This window comes from Dermacentor albipictus, chromosome 1 (assembly GCF_038994185.2).
Source record: "Dermacentor albipictus isolate Rhodes 1998 colony chromosome 1, USDA_Dalb.pri_finalv2, whole genome shotgun sequence".
In the NCBI taxonomy this organism is placed as follows: Eukaryota; Metazoa; Arthropoda; class Arachnida; order Ixodida; family Ixodidae; genus Dermacentor; species Dermacentor albipictus.
In genome coordinates this window covers 122,838,835-122,863,556 of record NC_091821.1, presented here as the reverse complement: position 1 = coordinate 122,863,556, position 24,722 = coordinate 122,838,835, and the positions used below count along the sequence as shown (strand labels likewise).

Below are 24,722 nucleotides of genomic sequence, written 5' to 3'. Positions count from 1 at the left end.
TAGGCATTCTTTTCTTTCCTTTGAATGTAATGAAGGCTAAGTCAGGGCTCTAAATGTGGAATATTAGCCATAAGTAATTTTCATTTGAAAATAGCATCCTGGAAAATGCTTATGGTCATTCTAAGCTAGAAGACTATTGCGGATAGGGGTCACTGAGACTCCACCACGCAGAGATAGTTGCCATAAATATACCATAATTTATTATGCGGTTTCTGCCCTATTATTTTGTCTGCCAACCATAACTTGGCCGCAGTGCTTTTCGTTTACTTTTACTGCATTGTATTGTATCAGCTGAAGCTCTGCGAATATGTCTTGGCCTTCCCAGGTGTGCATCCACGGAAGCAACCATAGCCATCGCGCATGACCGCCCCGTCACTACGTACATGCAAGTCGACGCTTTAAAGGAACACTAAAGAGAAAAATGATTTCTTCTGCATCAGTAAATTACCTCTCTAGGACCCCAAAAACACCACTCTTACTACGGTAAGACTCTTCGTAAGCCAGAAATAGCGCAAGAACGAAAGCCGGGTGGCGACGACTTCTTGAAGTTCTCGCACCTGGTCGCTGTGGCGTCATGGATTTTGATAGCATCTTCTAGGGCCTACTTAATTATATAGCGGTATAGATTGACTACATTGTGTTTTAAAGAAACCAAATATTAAACATGGCGAGTTTCGGGAACCTTTACTCAGCCGACGCGGCCCAAAAGCGAAAACATACTTTGGAATCCCTGACGTCACACTGCGCGAAATTCAAATACCAATACTCCACCTTCATTTTCTCATATAATAATCAAAGTATTATTTTGAAATGACTGCCTGCAGTGTTCTCAAACAATGCTTTATTAGTCTAAACTGATATGTTGTTTCGCTTTAGTGTCCCTTTACGGATGCACATCAGGCACTTCGCCCGACTTCCATAGCATCATCCGGGTTCCCTTCCTGCCGCTCAACTTCGTTCAGCGTTTAACAGGATTATTGCCGGCAACCATAGAACTTTGCCGTCAAACTTCACGCCTGCAGCACGACCATCTCTACCGTTGTGCTGCCTGCATCCACTCCAGGCCCTTCTTGTTATTCCCGGAATCAAAAAGAAAACGATGTCATCTTTCGCCCTCGAATAAACGGTGCTTTAATTCCTACATTTCATTTCATTTTCATTTCATTTCATTTATTGAAACGCTCAGGGCCAAGGGCATTACAGAGGGGGAGTGGTAAATACAAAAGAATGAAGACAAATACAGTTGGTTACATGAGTGTTTAAATGGCACCTGTATATACTATAGCTAAGGCTTCACGGAACTGTTCGTAATTAATAAGGCCTACAACTTCGGCGGGAAGATGGTTCCAGTCACGTGAGGTTCGCGGCAGGAATGATTGTGAAAAACTTTTAGTGTTGCATGACAAAATGCCGAGTTTGTACTGATGATCAATGCGACGGGATACATAAATTAGATGGGGGATGAGGTGATCTCGTAGAGTATGATGATGGTACAATTTGTGAAAGAGGGCAATACGAGACACTTTTCTGCGAGATGCCAGTGATGGGAGGCAAAGATTAGATTTCATGTTAGTTATACTCGCTGTGCGGTTGTAGTTAGCAAGCATAAAACTTAGAGTTATCTTGAACCATCTCGAGGACAGTGATTTTGTTTTCATGAGCAGGGTCCCATACCGGAGTCGCGTATTCGAGTTTGGGTCGTATTAAAGTTTTATATAACAAAAGTTTCAAATTAGTAGGTACGTTGAAAAAGTTGCAACGTAGGTAGCCAAGCATGTGATTAGCATTTTTAATTATGTTCTCAGTATGAAGAGAACAGCTGAGGTTAGAAGTGATGTAAACGCCAAGATATTTATATGAAGAAACTGATTCCAACGACATGTTGCCAATGTAGTACGATGGTATGGCAGATGTTTTCCTAGACACACGCATGACTTTGCATTTGTTAATATTTAGGTCCATTAACCATTCATTGCACCAGTTCCCGATAGCGGTAAGGTCCGACTGAAGTAATTCAATATCGCTAGCATTGGCAACTTCCCTGAAAATGACGCAATCATCAGCGAACAGATGGATATGAGAGTTGATAAGCGAGGGAAGATGAATAATGTAAATTAGAAACAGTAGGGGTGCAAGGACAGAATTCTGTGGAACACCTGAACGGACCTCTGTAAAACCAGAGTTAATCCCGTTAGCACAAACAAATTGTGAGCGGTTGAGAAGAAAACACTGAATCCATTTCAAAAGGTTACCGTCAATGTTAAGTTGTTTTAGTTTATGAAGGAATAGTTTGTGACGCACCTTGTCGAATCCTTTTGAAAAATCTAAGAATACACAATCAGATAGTGAGGATTTGTAAAGAATATGGCGTAGTGCATGTGTAAAGGATATTAATTGGGTTTCACAGCAGTCATATTTCCGATAACCGGGTTATGCTGACGTAAAAAATGAGTTCAATTCAGGGAAATTTACCAGCTTGGTAAAAATAAGATGTTCGAGCATTTTACAGCGCGTACTGGTGAGAGAGATGGGGCTATAATTATTAGGGGATGCTTTGCTGCCGGATTTATACACTGGAATTACTTTGCCTATTTTCCACTCATTAAGTATCGTACAATGGTCAAGGGATTGCTGGAAAACATTGGATAGTATGATAGAAGAATAATATGAAATGTTTTTTTTAAGAATTTCTAGTTAATACAATCGTATCGGGGAGCAGAATGAATGCATAGTCCATCAATAAGCTTACTGACACCGGATTGAGCAACAATTATGGAAGGCATGGTAACATAGTTATAGTGCTGTGTAGTTGGCATATGTGTGCTAGATTTGGCTGTGAAAATTTCGGAAAATGTATGGTTTAGTATGGTGGCAGAAAGGTGGGAAAGAATTGAAACACCGGAAGAGTCGGTTAAGACAAGGCTGTTGTCAGTCGAAGGAATAATTGCACGCCAAATTTTTTAACATTAGTGGCAAGCATTGAAGGGAGAACATGTGATTGGAAGTGCTTTTTGGCGTCTTTGAGCGCTTGCACATATGCAATTGACGCCGCAATATACGATATGATAAACACAGGGACGCAGTATATGATAAACACAGAGAACGCATCCACGTTTACACGGACGGTTTACACGGAGCAAGGGTAATTCCCGCAAAATCTATCACCATCCAATTCAAGACGTCTCACATTACATCATCGACGGCTGGAGAACTTTCAGCTATCCGTGCTGCTTTGGATTTTATTGGTCACAAATCATTACAGTCGTAGTCCATCTTTTATGACTCGAAGGCAGTTCTTCAGCGTCTGCTGTTCCCTTTCAACCACGTACCTAACGTGCACTTGGTCGTAGACATCCTACTACTCCACAATCACGCAATCGACAAAGGGCACATCATCATCTACCAGTGGATACCGGGTCACTGCGGAATTTCGGAAAATCAGAGTGCGGATAACGCTGCCCGATTGACCCACGATGGTGCCCATATTACACCCATATCACTGTCGAGGACAGATGCAGCCACAAGGCTTCGCTCCCTCGCACGCTAGCTTACGCAGACTCTGTGGGACAACAGGGAATTTGATCCGCATTAGAATGGCCGACAGCACTGCTTGCCACAACTGCGGCTGCGAGGAGACGATCAAGGACCTCCTCTGTGACTGGCCCCGTTACCCGTTCCCCGTCAAGAAAAGTGGACGATCGCCCCTTCACAGAACAAAAAGTTCCAGGACCCTGGTCCAAGCGGAACCACCCCGTTATTGCGTCGGTGGCTACGTAAATTTGACGTTAGGATAGTGGAATAAAAGCAGATTGGAATAGTTTTACGTTATAGCACCTCAGGTCGCATTATTTTCGTAATCTTTTTTTCTTCCGCACAGCGTGGTTGACGATTCGCTCAAGTACCAGAAATGAGTTCTTCGACGACACGAAAGCCTGGTGATGAGCAACAATGCCACCAAGTTTTATGTACGCGGTGATCCCATCTTTATCTGTGGGTGGAATTTTTAGCGCTGATCCCCCCTCAGCAGTTATGGTCAGCACAATCTGGAATGAGGTAGGTGCATGCCATGAGTGGGGCCACAATCTTCTGTGCATGGGAGGATGTATCACCGCGTGACAGCCACCCCCCTCCCCTCCCCGAACCTTCATACCGCCACTAGCCCTGGCCTTGCTTTCACATTCAAGCTTGCCCTTTCATCCATGTCACCCTTTCGGCGGCCGCATCCTGAAACTATCTGTTCCTAGGAAAAGGGGGGGGGGGGGAAGGGTAGAGCAAAGGTTCGTCAGAAAACTTCGGGGGTTTCGACCCATCTAACCTCCCCCCCCCCAGCTGGCTACGCCTATGGCCAGCACAACTACATGCGTACTACACGTTCCTCTACAAGAACAAAACGCGTGATTGAGACGCTGGATCACTGGATCATTTAGAGCTTGAACAATTATTCCGCACACCATGAAGTATGCTCGCCGGGTGTGAAATTTGCACCATGCATGCTTATTGAGTGTTAAGTTTTGGTATAGTTTTTTGCTCATGTTGCGAAGTTGCCTTCTGACGCCGGAAGCTAAGTTGCCGAATCATGATCGTGTATGTTATTTTTAGCTACACCTATTCGTTCCCACTATCTATGGTGATATTCATGCTTATTACGACAAGCTTTAATGTGCGTTGGGAACAATACAACAAAGAGTACTTTAATTTACCGCTGAAAAACAGGAAGACAACTACTACTGTAGTTCAGATAACCCACCATAAACGGCAGAATATATCATAAAACAATCGTTTATCTCCCCTGTCAATGGCTTTGAGTAGCTGCTTGTGTAAGGTCAGCGGACGCACAATTTTGTGCGGTAAGGACGCCAGACCGGCCTTCGCTTCCTATATATATAGGCGATAAATATTCAAATCTAGCAATGGTTGTTTATCTAAGGTTTCCGGCATACGGAGTTCGCAAGGCTGTAACGGAAGTCGGTGATACGGCGTGCTATTGACCGTGTTCTCGTCTTCACGTATCATTTCGTGCATGCTATTCGAAAACAAATGCGATTGCATTTCTTAGAGAAAGACGTACTGTGCTAGTTGGTTCTGCATGATTCAAAATGTAACAGCAAAATACAACAAATGGATATTTTAGCACCTCCTGTGGTACTGCAAGTGCCCAAGGCGCTTTGTGGCGGATGATGACGCGACCTGCTCAGATTAACTCCGCATTAATTGCTATTATGTAATATGATTTAAGGGAAGAAGTTACATGTAAGTCGATAATGTTATGCGCTAAAGTCATGGCAATTCGCTTAATTCCTTCTTATACAGTCGCTTGCTTCAGAGCATTACTTGCCCGAAAAGCAAATTTTTTTATGCAGCGTTGGTTAATTTAATTTGGTGTTACACAGCGTTTGAACAACAGTTACAACCATTCCAGAAATCTTCAAATAGTATCTTGGGCAGTGACTGTGCGTACACACCAGAATCCCGAAGGTTGATGAGTTCACACTGCATCGCCTCACCTCCCTCAGCCCCATATCCCTGCCTGAAGCTGTTTACATGAACTCCAACCTACTCCCTTGTTTCCACCGGCTTTCTTATTTAAACTTGGCCTATTCTCTGTCCGTTTACATACGACTGCCGTTGCAGCGATGTAAATACGAACGCGCCAATGAGGCGCTCCCCATTGATGCCGCCACCCAGATTCTTGGCAGCTGTTCCAAGAACTCATTTCCTGCGCCAGTGCGCTGAACGATTCTCGACAGTGATGTTTTGTGTACGCAACCAGTTTTGTGTACGCAGCCTCTTGGCCTACTCTAGGAGGAATCCTTGCTCTGGGGGCTTAAAGCGCATTGTACATCGCAATCCTCCGTATTTGCGACCTTGGGCGGATACCTGCGGAGTATATAAAGGCGTTGCCCGTTAAGTACTGCTCCCATTGACTCTACTTATTTACTGTACACTCAAACATTAGTTCCGCAAACTTGAATCTTCTCGTCCAGCCACTTGGCATTTAAAACATTTCTTTCAAATAAGTAAACACTGAAGAAGTACAAGCAACGTTCGACTTGCGTAGTCGTGTTGGTGACCGCCATATCACTGCTAACAGGAACGAGCCATCATAGTTAGGTTTTGTTTTGCCCTTATATCCATTATTTCAAATAATTACGTTAAAGAAGGAATTAGAGAAGGGCGCCATTTTGTCGCAAGTGAGTGCGTCACATTTCTTAGGCCAGATAAAAAATTATTAAGGATGTATACGACATACACACCCTCAGAGTTAATAAACACGAAGAAAGTACATCTTTACGTAATTTCATTGAAATGCAAGCAACAGAACGCATCCACATTTCAAGGGGACAACGCACATTTTTACGATATGATAATAAAATATAATAATATCCTGAATAAGCAGCCTGAATAAATATCCTGAATCAAAATCAGAAATAAAAAGCACGACTGCAGCGACAACGACGCCATGACGACGATGACAGTGACAGCAACCCATTGTTGACAGGCATCTAAAGTAGCGAAAAGCTGTCGCTATGAGAGAAGTGTTGAGTATATGGCTGGTGCGCTGAAGAACCTGGGGAATTGCTAAAGTGAACTAATTTTTGATTCGCATCACTAGTGCAGTGAAACAGGAAGCGTTGGATACCCCCTTTTTCCTGGCAAGAGCCTGGCGTACTATCGGCTCGCGCACTACACTGGAGGCAACGCCTTGTGTACATAGCGCTAGAAACAGTTAATATATATCTGTTTCGATAGACCGGCGGACGGTTGGTGGCATATTAAATTATACTTTTGGATGAGTGTGAAATAAAGTTTTTGCCACCGTTTTCAAACCACACATCAATATTTGGGCAGATATTTCGCGCCAGTTATGGTGTTCATAACTCTGTTGAATAGGGGTTAGACGTCCGATTTTCAATATCTGTCGCGCAGGCTTGATTTCCTACTACTGCGTGGCCCGGCATAGCACAGTCGCTAGGGAGTCGCTAAAGTCCATTTTCGTCGTAATGTTCCTGTCGCCTTTCTATACCTTCTACACTTTATATACGTAGTTTTTGACAACTTTTGTTCATTCTAGTAAAGCTAATGGTCAGCAGTAACGCTTGAGAACCGCTGAGGATGACCGATCTCAGTGAGCGCGATTGCAAGCATACGATGCTCAAAGAGGATATTATCGCTGTTAAGAATGGCGAGCTGCGAAACAAGATTGCCACACAGTTACGACAGGGCGACACGACGCGCACCTCCCCCTCTCCGTCGCTGCAGCTGGGAGGCGTTCGAAGAAGCGGCCTTTGCGCTGGAATCCGCCGCCTTCCACCCGCCCCATCAACATTGTGACGGAACGAGTTCGGTGTTTGAACAATGTTTCCGGAGTTCCCCAACGCGGAGCTGATTTGACACGCATGGACAAGCTGCCGCGGGAACGACGTATTTTGGGGCTTCTCACGGTTCTGCATGACGCAAAACAACGAGCGACCCTCGATCGGCGCCGATAGTTCCCGGAACGGCACCCCGCCAACGCCGTCGTTTGGGCATCGGAATGTGTGTGCCTTTGTGTCTGTAAACTGATCTGCAGAGCAGCGGCGAGTTGGTGATGAGTAAACGAACAGTCGCCGCCTCGTATGGCCGGCGGATCGAGTGTATAAAAATTGTGGTTGTGCGAATGCTGAGGACACTTCTCTTGAGCAGTCATGTTAGACTGAGTCACTTCTCTCATGCAGTCATGTTGGACTGATACTCTTTTTCTCAAGCAGTCATGTTAGACTGATTTAATTTCTGTAAATAAACCCTTTCCCTCATTCTCGATGAGAAACAGTTCTTCACTTCATCAACGATCTCAGCGTAAATAAGTTGGACGACGGCATGGGCCAGCTACCTTCGAATTCATGCCGTACTCCAATCTTGGCAAAGGACCACGAGCGATGGGATTGAGCCCCCAATCCTGACATCGCTCAGAGTTATGCTGCTCAGGCGAATCTGACGGGAGCGGGCTTGAACATTCAGCATTTTCTCAGAACGGTTATGTACAAGGCAGACGTGGCACTTCCGCATTACCAACCATTTGTTTTGTACGGCTAAACACGATATGCGCAGAATGTAAATTAAGAAAGACCTACAGATGATAGGTTCATGATGATTTCCAGAAGCGCTTGTACGAGAGATGTCCGATACTTTCGTTAAGGCTCTGTAACGCGCTACATCCATTGATGCAGTTCCCAGTGTTGAGAGGCCTCGGCAAGGGTTGGCAAACTCACTCCTGAATCGACTGACTCATACTCGCTTAGTCTCATTGCTACCTGTGAGTCTTAACGAATCGATGTCAGTCGTCGCGGGCATGAGCCTGAAATGGGAGCTCCTTTGAGTCTAGGCAGTTGAAGTAATTTTTAATTACGTATATTTTAAGCAAAAGTAATTTCAGTAGAAGTAATTCTCAATGTTTCTATACATAATTCTTCGCCTCAACAGCTACATTGCACATGGTGTCAGGCTGCGCCGCGCAGTTGGTTGGAGCCGCTAATCCGATGAGCAAGTTCAGAGACGAGCCGTCAGCGGCGGCTTCGGTTCCGAGATGTAAAGCGAACCTTTCTTTGGGAACTCTCCTGCGCCTCTCTTGCTGACCGTGGCTGCCGTCTGCTGCTGCTCCTGTCTCGCCGAATAGCCCACGCTCGTCTACTAAGGTCCGTAGATAAAACAAGTTTTCAAGGTAGTGCCACGCCTCCTTTTCTGCTGGTTAAAATTAATGAGGGTCTAAATTAATGACGGCGTACTTAAAAATGGAATGTTTGGTGTAAGTTAATACGCCGAATCTAATTATATATGTTTGGATAGAAGTAAATCCCACATAGAATGAGCAATTGTTTAGTATAAAGTGTAAAGTACACTATTAGAAAAAGCGTAATGCGTGCTGTCCAACTAGCACCGATGGGCATGTTTTATGTTTTACACCACTAGCCAGGGTACCTCGCATGCACCCTCGCATGCGCCCGCTTCTATCCAAATTCACGATTGTTACTTGATCTCCACTCCAACGGCAAGAATTAAAAGATGAAATCAGCCATTGCTTAGCTTCATCTCATGCTGAGGGCAGGACGTTAGGTATGATTTCTCGTTGTTATTGAGATCAGAACTTTGTTTTGAAGCTGTTAGGCCTACACGCCGCCAAGGTATAAAAGAGGTTTTAATTTAGCCTGGCAGATGCCACCACAGCCTTAGCGCTGATGATGCGTTGACGATGCATAACGCTTTAACAGCGTAGTGGTTTATTAGACTATTATTTTCTACTCCGCGTTTCTGCGGCACGCGGTGACGTCGAGGAGCAAGCGCCAACTAGACGCCGAGCAGACGACGCGGTGAGGGTGAGCATATTGTCACGTGGTGGTGACGTTGAAGAACACGGTAGCAGTAATGTGAAAGACAAAAGTAACTTTTATTGGGCGAACCTGTGCCCACAAAAATAGGCTACACTTATAGCACAATTATAGCGGCGAACACGGTCGGCGGTCGTCAAAAATCTCATCAACGGCTCAAGCGTGTCGGCTTTTACACATCAATGGTCAAATGTTCCAGACAAATCGCTGGGACCCGCGTGTCTTCCACAAAGTTCTACATATTCACGTCTCACACACATTCAATCAGATTACACAAGGTTCGGTGACAGAAAGCGGATGGAACCATCGATAACATTCGAGAAACTTCCTATACATACAGGCGCGTCCTGCGCTGTGCGAAAACATTTGTTAAGCCGTGAAACGTGGTCACCCGAGAGAACTAAACATGTACACGTGTCAATATTCAGCAGAATGTTTGCCGTTGTTGTCGGCTAAGCCAACTTGAAGGAACTGCTGAAAAAAAGTGTACTGCAAGTTAAACGAAGCCCCAGCATTCAAGCAAATGCGGCCTATAGTTATAGCACCGACGCATTTATTGTTTGTGAGGTATCGTCGACGCCGGTGCCCGGCTTCATTTTCGCAACGACGGCTGGTCAGGTCATAGAGCTGTTTCGGGGCACCGACGCGGGGGGCGTTTCACTATAAAAAATAAATAAATAAATAAATAAAAACCCTGTCTTCACTGAAGTGTACTCTGTCTCATAAGCGGTATTTAGCAGAACCAAGGCTGCAAGGCATGGGAACGCAGGCGCTTGCACAAGATGAATATAATTCGCGTGGCTCCTACTATGCCTTGATGGGTACTGCAGCGGACACTTAGGACGCTACAGGCGTCGGTAGCAGGCAACAAAACGCGGACGAAAACATTTTGATGTGTTCGCCTTCCTCATGGTCAGAGCTGGAAGCAGCTTCTCATGCAGATTATTACAGCGCCGCGTGCTTTTTTTTTATGCCAGCTGCCGTAGCACACTAGAAAACACCGTCCTATGTCTTGGCTACACCTTTTCTTCCAGCAAAATTCTTACCAGATAAATAGCGCTAAAGTCCCTAAGTATTTTTCGCTAGCAGAAAATCTAGGGGCATTAGCGCATGCGCACTAGTTTTTAACCTTTTACAATGTATTGAATATCACCTCTAGCCATTTAGCAAATCACGTGCAAGCAATGCACCAATTACCTTCTCGACTAAAACAGAAAAGAGAGAGTAAGCAAGTGAGTGAGAAGGCCGGCGCTAAGAACAATCAGGGTCGCTACCTCATAAACTTGTTTAATCTAGGGACTTTATCGATGGATGGAAGTTATGAGCGTCTCCTTTGGAACGAGGCGGTAGGTTGCGCCACCAAGCTCTTGTTATTTTATTACCTAATGTCCTACCTATGTGAAAAAATAAAAAAAGGGAAAATACCACGATGAATTCCCATAAACAAAGTTTCTGAACCCCTATTGTGAACTTCCTTTTTGTACGCCGCCGTTGTTTGTCATTTCACTACTTTTTTTCCGCCACTCTTCCAATGGCCTCTTACTATTCTCTGTTGCTGACACGTTTACTTTTCGCCTGCTCGCGCTGAATCCAAGGGCTTCAAGGAGGCCAGTGATTCCTAAATCGATCGCTGCGGAGACATTTTCACTGTCTAATAGAACACGCTCCAGCATTTCCCTAACTTTACCGCAGCAAGCACATGCTTCTTCTTCCTTCATATATAGCTCGCTTTATAAGGGCGCGGTCTAAGGTATCCTGCTCTCGCTTCGAGAAGTAATGAGCTTCCCTTCGAGTTATTATAAAATGTTTCTTTCCTGATTTCGTTTTTTTTTCCTCTGAAGTATAGTTACTCATGGCAGGTTTCTTTTCCATGGCCGCCAATCATGAGTTTATCTCAGCCTCCCTGACTTTCGCTTGACGTTTTTGTTCCTATGTTGCTCACCATACAGGTCGCATACTCGCCGCTAAGCTTCCTCATTATCTTCCTCCACTGTGCGTCAATGTTTTTCCTGTACAAATACCTCAGCACTCTCCCAACGCAATTACTTTCTTCCAGATTGCTCAGCCGTTCTTCATACTACATTTCCCTGTGAGATTCGCTCACTTCTAAACTAGTCCGGCCCATATCACCCTGCACAGCTTCATTTGTAGTCTTCCCATGAGAGCCCAATTCGAGGCGTCCCACTTACTTTTGGCTGCCATCAAGGCCTGATTGCACCCCTGATTTGAAGCAAACAACCGCATTCCCAAATGTGAGTCCTGGAACCATCACACCTTTCCACATAACCTGGAGCACCTCGTAACTATTGTATCCCCATAGCTCTCTGTGTTTTATTATGGCTGCATTTCTCTTCCCCTTTCCTGTTATTGTTTTTTCCTGTGTTTCCATATATCTATTGCTTTCGTTTATCCATATACCGGCGCCATCTAGGAGCGATGGCTCACATTACTTCGTTCGCAGCAGCGGCAGGTAAAGGGGGTAAGCCGGCCTGCTCATACGCGGAGACCCGCGTTGAAACGGGAGAGGGCGCACCGGAGATGATGGCCTCACGTTGCGCATGTGTTGTGCCGCCTGGCAACCGCGTGGACGATCGCAGCTGTTCCTCTAAGGGGAGGTCGGGTACCCCAAAGAAATGGCGCAGATATCGTGCTTGCCTCTTTCAACCCCGATCCCGGTGGTTGCGTTCAAAGGTTCATTGCATTCTAGAGCTTCTTTTTCGTGGGATCCTTGAGCCAGATGACAACGTGCGCGTGAACCATGTCTCATAAGATTCGCTGTATATGGATTCCAACAGGGCACGTTGGATCTGCTGCAGTTTTTCATCATCAAATTTAACACTCAATTAATTAATTTTGCTTTCAGGGGCGTGGGTCCCGAAACAACGTAAGGTCCCCATTGCTACAGGAAGAAATCTGACAGTTATGCTGCAGCACGCAGTAGGGGAAGGAAAAAAATCAGTCGTTGCTTATTTTTGCCAGCCGAAAGTAAGAGCGCCGATGTTATTAGTTTCAACCTGCTTGCAAACAATTTGTCCCACGCAAGACGCCACGTCACACTGGGGGCTTGACGTTCTGTCGATACCCATGCCCCTGAAGACAAAATTAGCTGACTGAATCTCAAATTTGGTGATGGATACCTCGGAACCGAAGCACTCCAAAAGAATCAAAGTAAAGTTGTTTTCGAATATGATTGTCTCAACGGTTTTTACATAAGCATGTGCCATAATCGTGATAGCAAAAAAAGTAAATTCGAAAGATTTTGTAAATTAGTATCTCTCTAGTGACTACTCTGTCGCGAAAATTGTGTCCGCCAAAGCGCATAAAACGCATGTGGAAGGAAATTTTTGCGTAGGTAGCAGAGAGTTTTTATTAAGATTACCGTTATTAAAACTTTGAAGACCCGGTACATGTGTATATACGACGAGTGTTTCAGCGAAATGCCTTCAACATTCCTTTAAAACGGGAATCATTAGGTAATAAAGGATTTCCTCTGCATTGCTTTTACCACAGAGTAATGCATTTGAAGACCACTCTATGTGTATTCGCTGAAAGCTGCTGAAGGATTTGTGTACCGTTACCACAAGTAAAATGGCCCGTTGCAAAAAAAAAAACATCACTGGTTGAAGCGTGAAGTGTAAAGCTGCTGCATGACTAGGCTGCCAAATACACTAGATGACAGACAAAAATCACACTTGTCATTTACGTAGGCATCCGTCATGAAACTGAAAAAAAAAAAGCCTTGTTTCCCATTTTCGTTACTGCATTGCTTCGGAAGCCTTTGTCGTTGTTCACATTTGATTATTTGTGATACTATGCTGAGCAGGTGGAACTAGATTTTAACAATTCCTTGTTGGGACATATTTGGTAAGTTCCAATATTCGAAAATGCTGAATAGTTCATTTTCGAATACGAAAACGAATAGTTATAGTGTAATACTCGATTCATATTCAAAACTCCGAATACCGCCCCCCCCCCCCTAGGACTCAGAAAGAAAGTTCAGATTTCTATTCGATATTATGAATGTTGAAGTGGGCTTTCAAAAAAAAAAAGAAGGGCAGAATAATGGATGGCATACTTGATTAACAAAACTAGAGCGATAATTCGGGCGTCGGCCGCAAACACCGACCCTATTTTCTTGGTGAAGATCTATTTTGTGCCACAAGATATCTAATTCGATATATATATACACTGTGGTGGCAAGACTTTGGAAATAGCCATAGCTAGGCCGCTTCGCATTGTTACCGCAATAAAATGACCAGCGGGACGTACTCATAGAAAAAGTCTGTGGCACCGTATTTCCGACGATCAGTGATGCAATATCAATGGCAGAACTTCGAATGTCAGGCCCCTTAGTTGCGCTCAGAATAATTCAAAAGTAAACCGGCGCATTATACATATAAGGGAGCTAATACCTCGCGTGCCCTATTTCACTACGGGGGCAGTAGCCCCGAGGTGGGGGCTATCGGAGGATTCTCTCCACGCGTGCACTTCTACGCTATCGGTTGCCCCGTCGTACATGTGCTTTTCGTTCCTTACAAGTGTTTTATGCCGGAACTGGCTAGGAACCGCCTAACGCTGAGTGTCAACGAGCTCGAGTACCATCTGGCCGATATGCTGTGAGCAGGGGAAGCCTTCGGGCGCATTTTTATGTGTTTGCCGAGTGTCACTTCTTTTATTTTTTTAATGGAAAATTGTACGATATAGCAGTATATATATATATAGATATACATATATATATATATATATATATATATATATATATATATATATATATATATATATATATATATATATATATATATATATATATATATATATATATATATATATATATATATATATATATATAAATGCGTTGTCCGGTACACCGCCGGGCATACCAGTGGCAGTACAGCTTTTATACGCCTTTCGATCTCGGCACAATGTTTTGCCTTTGAATACATCAATGAGTGCGACTAAAGGCATGCACTTGTCCTAAAGGGGATAATGGCTTGTATTAAAAAGAAGCATGACATACGATAACTGCATATGTTCGCTTAAATTCACGCAGCAGTATTCATTTAGCCGATGTGGAAACACAGCATTTACAGGTTACATTTCTTGGCAGTTTCATGGTTTGCTTTCTGCAGACGGACATGCGCACTCCGTGGAAGATTGCCGTTTGGTCTTATCGAGCGATTATGTAGGCTGACCTGCATTTTTATTCAGTGTAGACATTGGGGATGTTCTTTTTAATGTAAATATACTGCAGGAGGAGATTAAGTGCGCTGTCTTCTCATGTGTTGCACGCAAAGCACATTGGTAATATTATCCGCGTAATTTAAAAACACTCCATATACATCAAAATCTAGAGTGTCGTACATAGAACTATGATACGTACTATGATACGAGCGCTGGCAGTGCATGTCATGCAACGGAAACAGATGGAAATTTCCTAAGCTTACGTCCATTTGCCGTGCAAAATTGAAAAATTCATCGCCAAGTGAAAAGGAAAATACACAAAATGCATTTGCAGTGGTTACGTTGCCTTTGCGGGATCACTCGTAATGATCATGCAGACAGAGCCGCTTGAGTGTCCTATCAAGAAGAGCGCAGCCATTCTAATCCCACTCTCCATAACCGACACTGTGAGGAAGCTTCTCCACCCGGCATGAACACTCCCATTAGCAGAGTGGAACACCGCAAATATAAAGCGCACCAGACTGCACAAATTTTAGTGCAACTACGACCCAGAACCAGGACTTCGTGAGGTGAGGCATGCACCACATCTGTGTCAGCTGTGGTCAGGAGTTCCTTTCACGAAGGCATACACAACACTAACTAGCCTGCATGGCAGTGTTGTGTCCGATGTCTGCGACTGGGAAGAAAACAACGGCCACTTATTGCGACAGTGTCTCGCAAAGTCAATCACAAAAGCAATCAATCTCCAAAGCATTGCCACTATTGGATAATCGGATGCTGTCAGCGCAGGCACTATTTGAACACCGGCCTCATTGGTCGTCGATCCGCAGGGCAGTAAAGCCACTTTTGCGCTTGACTCGCCTGTGTGAACGCCTTCCACTAAGTTGCGTCGTCAGCGCATGTCTACGAGTTCATCGTGCCTTTACTTCGACTTTCTTTCTCATCATTCTAGTCTCCTGTTACCCTCCCCCAGCGTATTCGGTAGCCAACGGGTCGCTTTTCTGGTTATTATGCCTGCCATTTCCTTTTATTCTCTCCTCTCTTTACTGATAGAGACTGGTCTAAATGAGGTACGTTAATTAGTTTGTGTGTTGCGTGTTAGGGTTTGTGTTGTGCATGGTATGGTTCTGTGACGTTCACTGGGCGTATCATTTCATTTGTGATCGCTCTGATCTGCTACCTATGGCACCAGGTAAATATCTCCTGGATTCATTAAAGCGCTCCGCTCTCTATATATCTGTGTCGTGATAATAACCAAATCAGAAGAAGATTTTAGTGCTTACTACTTTGTTTTCTCTCAAATTTTCCAACTCGCGGCGGTAGCCCAGTGGCTAGGGGGTTAAACAAGTGAAATCGAGGTCACTGGTGTGAACGTGGCAGTGGCGGCTGCATTAAGATGGTGGCAGAATGCAAAAAAAAAAATGCTCGTGTACTGTGCATTAGAGGGACGTTAAAGAGCTTCAGGGGGTCCAAATTTCAGGGGGGGGGGCGACAAAACCCCCGCCCCTTGGGTTTCTGAAATTACGGCGTGCCTTGTAATTCTGAAATTCTACGGCGTACCTTGTAATCAGATAGTGGTTTCGGCCCGTAAAGCTACGAATCTAATATTAATTTTAAACATTACAATAAGATTCCGTGCGCTGGTCTGCATCGTTCAGTAAAACACTTGACGTCATCGCGCGCCTGTTTCACCGAGACTTTCATTTGTCCACAGCCAGCGATACACGTCCATGTCTCCGCTGCAGCTCGCATGTTCGATGGCCCGGCGCGCGCACAATGGGAGCTTTTCTTTTTTTGCACAAACTACAGGCAAGCAGAGATGCCGCTTCGCTAAAGAATGCTGACCAGTGAACACGATCTTGTTGCAAAATTTCAGTGCGAAAAAAAGCAGCCGTGCGTGCAATACATTTTCTTTAAAGAGCACGTTGTCTTGCCTAAAATGTTAGCCTTTAGTTCAAGCGCAACGCGCAGCGCGTCGGTGAAAGAGATACCACGTGTGTGAGCTGAAACCCTTTGCCGCCATGAAAACCTAATGAAGATTAATGCTGTTTCAATACTCTAAATGTCGCGAGGCTTTATTCGTTTTATTTGTATAGTCAAACGGAATTCAAGCCGGGCTATTGAAATAATTGTAGGTCATAATGCTATGGAGGTTTTCTTCAGACCCGTATATTTTCATCGACAACACTTAGAGATGTCACGCCCAGCGTGCCCCAACCAGCTTACACGCGGCAAGCCGGACGTGAGGAAAGGAATGCGGTTGGTTGGCCAATTTTTCATCAACGTCTTATTTACGTCACGCGACATTTCAGTGCGTTTTGAGAACGGGCAGCATAACCGTAGTGACGTCATCGAACGTGCGTCTCTGCGCTGCGGGGTATCGCGCTCGTTGTTGCGCTTCACAAAATAGAAGCGTACGTGAAAATTATAGCTCGAGAATGGCGGCCCTCGCTGTCTCCACAGCTTTTTATTTTCGTTCTGCAATTACGTGAACTGATATATTTGACGCCTTGCTATTTTCTATCCTCGCTATGGCGAAAGAAAACCGCTTTTCTCTTTTGTCGCATACCGCAGCGTTGCGCTATATCGTTGCGTCAAGTGGCACAAAAGCTCCGTTAGAGTGTCGCCGTGGTTCTCCTCTCCCAGGTGCCTGACCCACTTTCGGACAAAGCCTATAGAACAAGCCCCGGGGAGGGAAGCTTTCGTCCGCGTGCGTCAAATGAGCCGACCTTCGTGATCACAAGTTGGCCGGTCCTTCAGCTGTTTCTGATAGACGCGCACGCTCGAGATCACGCGACCTCCATGCGTTCGGAATGCAGTACAGAACACTTATCAACAGTCGCTACTGAGAGGGCAGCGCCTGCGTCTGTTCGTTTTGCGAACCGAGAGCCTCATGGGAGCGACCTGGAGTTGGTGTAAGCTTTGTGCTAAATCTATACACAGGGGATGTTTTTGGCTTTCTTAACTCCGTCGCCTCTAAGCACGTCTTCGGGCGTCATAGCGTTCGTCCCGTCACCAAATATTACCATATCTGTAGTTCTGTTGTCTCAAACAGCCCTCATATACGGCCAGTACGAATGGAATCAAAATACGTTGCGAAAATTTATTCTTTGTAAATTTAGTTGAGGACGACTAAGGGCCTTACATTGTTTTCTTCTTCTCTGTTCACTTACCCTGTTCTACTCCTGTTATTCTACCCCCCCCCCCCCCAAATTAATGTATCGAGGGTGATAGTTCGTAACTTAATTGAGCACTAGAAGCTCTACATATGCTCTTTAGAGGAAGAAATCGTGCCGAAGAGAAGCAGGTGAGAGAAACCTGAAGCACCTAGCAAGGATCTATGACTCGGTCGCATTTCCCCATGTGGTGTGGGTCACGCATTCGCTCAAGTTGTCTAGGGAGCAATTGTGACAGGCTACGAAGCAGCTCCTTATGGAGGTTAAAAGACGAACCGCTTTACAGTGTTGGCATGATCCCCTTCTCGCAAGGATTCACTTTTTTTTTTTAGTGTGAATGTAAAATTCTTTGTGAGGGAAAGACAGTAGCATAGACAGGAGCAGTCGTCTTTAATGGTCTGCGTAGCGGTCAAAGCCGCCTGTTTTTTAACTAAGTGCGTAATAGACTCACATGAGTGCCTTCGCTGAAATCAAACTGACAAGTTTTCTATTAGTCTTTTGAGCCTTGAGCTGGGTATTCCGGAACACGCTTTTGATGTTGGGACCGCATCGAAAGAACTTATTCACGGTTTATTTCTATCAGGTCTAATAACACGAAACAACGGCACTGAGTGAATTCCATTACGCCGGTGTCTACTCAGGAGTCTAGACGTTGCTGCTAGGTCATGCAATAGTGCCTTTAATTTGTTTTTCCTGCGGCCACAATACAAGTTCCCAACAAATACGATAAATTCTGTGTTATCGCATCTCCTGCTGCAGAATGGCGCGACTTAATGAAACGTCCACTTAGAAACACGTATTAGCCAAAGAGCCGTTAGAATCGGTGGTTATGTAATGCTTCTCTTCTTTCGTGAGTGAGGCTCGTCATCAGTCCCTTCACCGGATTTTGCAAGTGACGAACACCTAGATGCAATACAGGTGGCCACATATTCGCATTGCACGCGTAAGTTTTGATAGCAAAAATGGCCTTTGGTGCTGAATCAGGAATTACGGCGCGTTGTACCACGTGCACCACGCATTTTCTTTTTCGGTTCCTCCATCTTAACCGCTATTACTTACGTTACTTGATTTTCTCAGCAAATAAGACATGTGTGTCGACGTCTCCATAGGCAGAACTTCTGTCGCAGTTAGAAGCGACAGAAATAGATAGGCACGCGGTCGTTCTAGGACGAACAACTGCATCGATCTGCGCAGGCGCGCATGCTAGGTGTCCCTGATGGTTAGCATCGACTTTGATAATATGATCATTGCGAGCGCTCCAATAAGATGAGTAACATGCCAAATAAGACAATAAGGGGGTGCGCCCGGAGCCGCACAGCACTGGCTGGCCCTTGCTGGGTGACGTAAATGCAACGCCGCCTCGAGGGGAGCGGCTTTGCGCTCCCTGCAGCCTCCCAGTTTTGGTGTCGCGCGCTCTGATAGCCGAAATTCGTCGTGCGACAGTTATGCGGGCATTGGAATTTTTTGCGATAGAAATTATATGGACAATTCAAGCGCATGTTTGCCGCCCCAGTCGCCTTCGGCATAGCCTTCATGTTTCGTATAAAGTCCAAGGGTGATAGCACCGTCACCGCGGATCGTGTGCTGTTTGTGCAAGTAAAATCGATCGAGGGAAGCCGACGATCGCGGCTCAATCTGGCGCGCGCGAAGGAAGAAAGCTGACAGCAAACGCGCCGTCTTCCGTGACGCGAAAGGCCGTGGGGGATGGAAGGGTGGGAGGTGGGGCGGCGTTGGCGCTGCGACAGCAACTGCGCATTTCGCGACCGGGTGCAAGCGGAACTGACGATTGCGGCTCAATCTGGCGCGCCATATGTGGAGTAAAGCGGGGAGGCAGCGCGGGAGTCAGGGGAGGGGTGGCTTCGACTCCGCCAACAAGTACGTACTTCACAAGGCCGTATCTTGAACAGGGTTTGCAGACGACTCGTACCTTTGTGCGCGCTGTGTTCTCGCCGCTCTTGCGTTCAAGCGATAGAGCGCACGAAGGTCACTTCGCTCGCTGCTGCTGCCGCGCTTGCTCACACCAGCGTTTTGACAGCGACTGTCCGCACTCATCGTGTATGATGTGTTCAAGTTTGCTTGTGCGCTATGACACCATGCTTGTTAATTCAGTTAGCAAGCGAATGTTTCCAAGTTTATACGGCCGATAAAGCTACTATCCTTAATTCGTATAGCTGTCTACTAATCTTATATCGCAATCGATGCTTCGCCTTTCGGACAGAACTGCGACATTTTATAGAAACAAATTAATCAATATTCCAACTAGTATGAACAATATTTGCCCACTATAAAGTTAGAAATTTTTTTCCAGATCCAAAAGTTGATATGGCTTGTAGGGAGAGCTCGATTCAACTTACCAATTACAGTGAGCCCGCTGAACCTAAACGTTTAAAATATACATAATAGGTTTTCATTAATTAGGCAATAATTATCCCGCTTCACACATCATGCCGTGGTCGCCACCACTGACGGCATGTGTCCGAAAGAGCTGTCCTTTTATATCAAAACGGCTATTCTTAAGTATTACTTCATTTCTTCGTGGAAACACCCTGTGTGTTGATTGAATCAACAAAACCATATTTAGTATAAGTCAGTTTTCTGATGCAAAAACAACTCAAGTCAAACAAAAACTGTAAAATTTGTCACTGTTTTCTGTCTTCTACCCTGTGGCTGCCAGAATTTTTTGGCATATATATTTCTCATAACAACATGTATACTATGTTTGCCGTGAGCAAGAAAGAAAGAGGATATAAACGCCACGATCCGAAATTAACATGCTACTTTTCCATTTACTATTTCCGACTTTTCTTGGATTCAGCGTCACACAAATAAAGCATATGAGCGGGACAGTGCCTGTATACCGAACGATGTCGTGAAGCGAACGTTTTCTGCAAATCTCATCGAGTCATGAAAAAGGAAGCATACGTGCACCTGTGTTCGGATGCCTACAGTAGATGCGTTTCCGGAAACATCAAGCACTGTAAAGAACACGTTTGCAATGAAAACATGCATCGTCTTCATATGCAAGAGAAAAATCCTGTTTTTTATCTTTCGCAAAACTTCCCGTGACCGACTAATTTCCACAAAACTGTATTGCTTATTTAGTGTTTTTACAGCTGGAGTTTTCCATTATTTCGGTCCGTTGCAGCAATTCACCAGCCTACTTCTCAGCTTAGATAGCAGAGCGACCTTACTGAAAAGGCATTGGTCTGGTCCCGACTTCGGTCTCCGGGCCAAGGAAAATTGCGATAACAATGATATGGACACTCGAGGCGCGTCTTTGCCGTCACCGTCAGTGCAGCCTTGCTGTCCCAAGTACGAGGAGCACGGTCCACATTGAGGGCTTGGCCTGACTACCGTTTGTCAGAGGTTCCGTGATCTGCTACAGGTGTGAGGTCAAGCATGTGAGGGCGGACCGAGGAGCCCGGTGACTTGATACGATGGCGATTGGTGACTTCTGTTAGTATCCCCTTCGAAACGAGGTGGCGACAAATAGCCACCTAGCCTGCTTGAGCTAACCAAGTATTATACATCTATTGCACACTATAGCATTGTGGCATCTATTCTTTACCTTTTCCCCTTGTCTTCCTTAAAACCTCCAACCTCTCTGGTTCTATCAAGTTCGTTCCTGCATTTTTTTCCACCTCTTGCTTATCTCGACTGCAGACCAGTTAATGCTTGCATCCCCTTTGAATCCCAGAGTTTCTGGAAGGTGGACGTCCGCAACGGTTCTCGCTCGGTGAATGTCTTGGCATTCCAATACGATGTGCCGAGTCGTCTCCGGACTTTTACTACAGCAGACACATACCTCATGCGGTTGCGAATATTTTCTCCGTTAGTTTTTTTTTTCACCTCAGCTTGGGCCGGTAATGGCAAGGCATGGCCTATTGCGTTCTCGAACTGATTCTTGCTCTGGTTTCTTTCTTGTTGTATCTGTAAATATCCATGGACCTTCGTGATTCCCTCTTTTACATCCAGCTTACCGTTTCTGTTTCTCTCACTTTATTTTTGGCTCCGGTACTCTATATACACTTTAAATTTGCCTGTATTTGGTTGCCAACTTTCTTTACCTCTTCCTCCATTGCGTGTCCATGCTGTTGAGGTACAGATATTTGAGCACTTTAGCCACCCATTTCTATTCATACATATTACTGAGTATTCTTCAAAGCTCATTTTGCTCTGCGCTTCTCTGACTTCAAAAGAGACTTAACCTATGTCACCCCTACTGCCTCTTTGGTGGTTTCACCGTGAGCCCTCAATAACAATGAGCTCACTTACGTTTGGTTAACTCCTCACCCTAGCTGACAAGATCTCTGATTTTAAGCACAGAATGGCATTTTCGAACGCTAGCGCTTGCACTATTGTTTTCCTTTCCAGATTATTCGGACGAACTCATATTTATTGCACTCCCAAAGTGCTCTCTGTTTCACTATAGTTGCATTTTGCTTCCCCTTCATTCTTAGACTATCTTGGCTGTCTTTTTTGTCAGATGTACGGCACGGCCCGTTTGAGCGGTTTGTGTTCGAGATTACATAGGTCATGCACAACCTGACTGAGAAAGGACACGAAGTTATATTTAAATTATGGGGTTTTACGTGCCAAAACCACTTTCTGATTATGAGACACGCGGAATGGAGAACTCCGGAAAATTGTACCACCTGGGGTACTTTAACGCGCACCTAAATCTAAGCACATGGGTACCGCTGCAATGCGGTTTGCCTTATGTAGGACAGACAGGTATATTTCTAAATTTTGTATCGCAAGAACATAGCAATAACGAGCAAAAATGGCGTGGACAGGTTCCTTGGAGTCCATTGCGCACAACGCGGTTGTGTTCTTTTCTGTAAAAGGACCAGTATCTTAGCTAGGCATCCTAAATAATAATAATAATATTTGGGGTTTTACGTGCCAAAACCACTTTCTGATTATGAGGCACGCCGTAGTGGAGGACTCCGGAAATTTTGACCACCTGCGGTTCTTTAACGTGCACCTAAATCTAAGCACACGGGTGTTTTCGCATTTCGCCCCCGTCGAAATGCGGCCGCCGTGGCCGGGATTCGATCCCGCGACCTCGTGCTCAGCAGCCCAACACCATAGCCACTGAGCAACCACGGCGGGTGGCATCCTAAAGAAAACACTAGACTTCTCATTGAAGTAGCAGCAATCGCTGAGGCTGACCCGATCAGTAAGTCGTCAGTTGTATGAAGAGCTAAAGAACATGCTTACTTGAGATCGCACATGAGCTCTTGATCGTCTTAAGAAGGTGGTTGGGATTCGTTTACATCTTGAGTGCTTGCTCATGTTGGCTTCGTGTTCTGGAAGGGGCGCTTTTGTCTTGGTATCTTGGTCATGTCTGCTAGTCATTGGAACTAAAATTTTCACTTGCAAGTCTGCGCTTGTCTTCGTCGTTCTTTCGGTCCTCTTGTCTATGTATGCGCTGTAAGTCAAGTTTGCAATGAAAGGCGAACTAGCCTGTACTCAAACCCTGCTTCAGTCGGACATGGCTAACTCTGTTTGTCTACATCCGTCCATTTTTGTTACCTTGACAACTTTCACCCTTTTCCAGGCCGGCATACTGACTTAGTACGTTCGAAGCCGAAATGAGCAACTGCCTGCTGAGGTCCTTGTGGCTTTTAGTGGATTTATTCTGTCCGTAGGGCATCGTGAAAGAGTATGTAAAATACTGCGCTCCGTATGGTTGAGGCAGGCAAGGATTTATCGCCAAACTCACAGCGTTAAAGTGGATCACGGCCCCGGGAGCCGTCGATTCAAGGTCGACAAACGACGAGAGCTGACTGTGCCTATTGAGAGCAGTGTGGAGCATAGGTGGCAGCAGGAATTGTTTCGTCTTCCCAACCAGTGCGGGGCCTCTACCCCTAAGGCAGCGACACAGCTTCACACAGATGTAGGTATGAGCCTTCCGGAGTTCGTGACATGGCCTCTCGCTCTTGGGCCTAAGTTTGCCACAGTGGGAAGGAACTCTCCACCGGATCTGCTGACTATGGTGCGTGATGTTTGTAGATGGGCTCCGGAATGTGAGGGTGTCCGTTGTGTGTCTGAGGATGTGTGCTCCAGTTGTACTCTCCTCATCAAAAAGGTGGATAAAAAGAGCAAGTGAGTGGAAGGAAAGAGAGACGAGCTCCAATAAAGTAAACGCGCACACTTTATTTATTTATTTATTTATTTATTTATTTATTTATTTATTTATTTATTTATTTATTTATTTATTCCAACGCCCACATCGCTCTTATCGAGCATTATTGTAGGGGGGAGGGTGTACAGAAATGGAATTCGATTATAGCTATTCAAGAGTTGACATGGTATGATTCAAGTAGATAATGACGACATGCGCTCAGTACAGGATATCGCACAGGTGCGCAAAACATGTGTGCAGTACATAACGGTAGCAAAGAAATAGCGCAACCGGATCAGCTTCACAAGTCAGCAATGTCACCATAAAAATAAGCACATTTATTCATTGACAAAAATGATAGTATAAATATCCACAGATATACAATATGGGAAAATTAAAAAACACGAAATATTCATATAGATAGGACAGTCATGGTATAAGGAACAAAATTCAAATATCGAACATGAGACGCTGCAAATTAGTAAAAAAATGTTGTAGGTGAGGCGACGACAAGATGTTCGGGCAAACCGTTCCACTCGTGAATACTACTTGGAAAGAATGCATATTTAAAATATCCATTGAGTTGTAAAGTTGTAAGTGACGGTGCTTTTTAAGCAGTCTATCTGAAGGCCTGTAGGCCTCAGGAAGCCGAATACGATGAATTAATCCTTCTGTGAGGAGTTTTTTTGAGAGCACCAGCTTAGAACGTCTTGTTTTGGTAATGAACGATCTTCCGGTTGGTCCAGTACTGTGCGCAACACTTGCCTCTGAGCATTATAGCGCGGGTGACACAGCTCATGTGCGTGAGAATCTTGTCATAGCTGCATTTGTTACTCGTGGTGCTGTTGGCCATTCCAATGAGGAAGGCATAGG

General features: G+C 45.0%; 1 protein-coding gene across 1 annotated transcript in view; it reads left to right on the top strand.

The window, feature by feature from the left end:
- The first annotated feature begins 11,432 nt into the window (after nucleotides 1–11,432).
- LOC135904812 (ornithine decarboxylase-like) overlaps nucleotides 11,433–24,722 on the top strand; it is a 55,666-nt gene continuing 42,376 nt past the window's right edge. The window contains exon 1 of the mRNA XM_065435791.2: nucleotides 11,433–11,614. The gene's annotated coding sequence lies outside the window, so the exon portion shown is untranslated. The remainder of the gene's footprint in view (nucleotides 11,615–24,722) is intronic.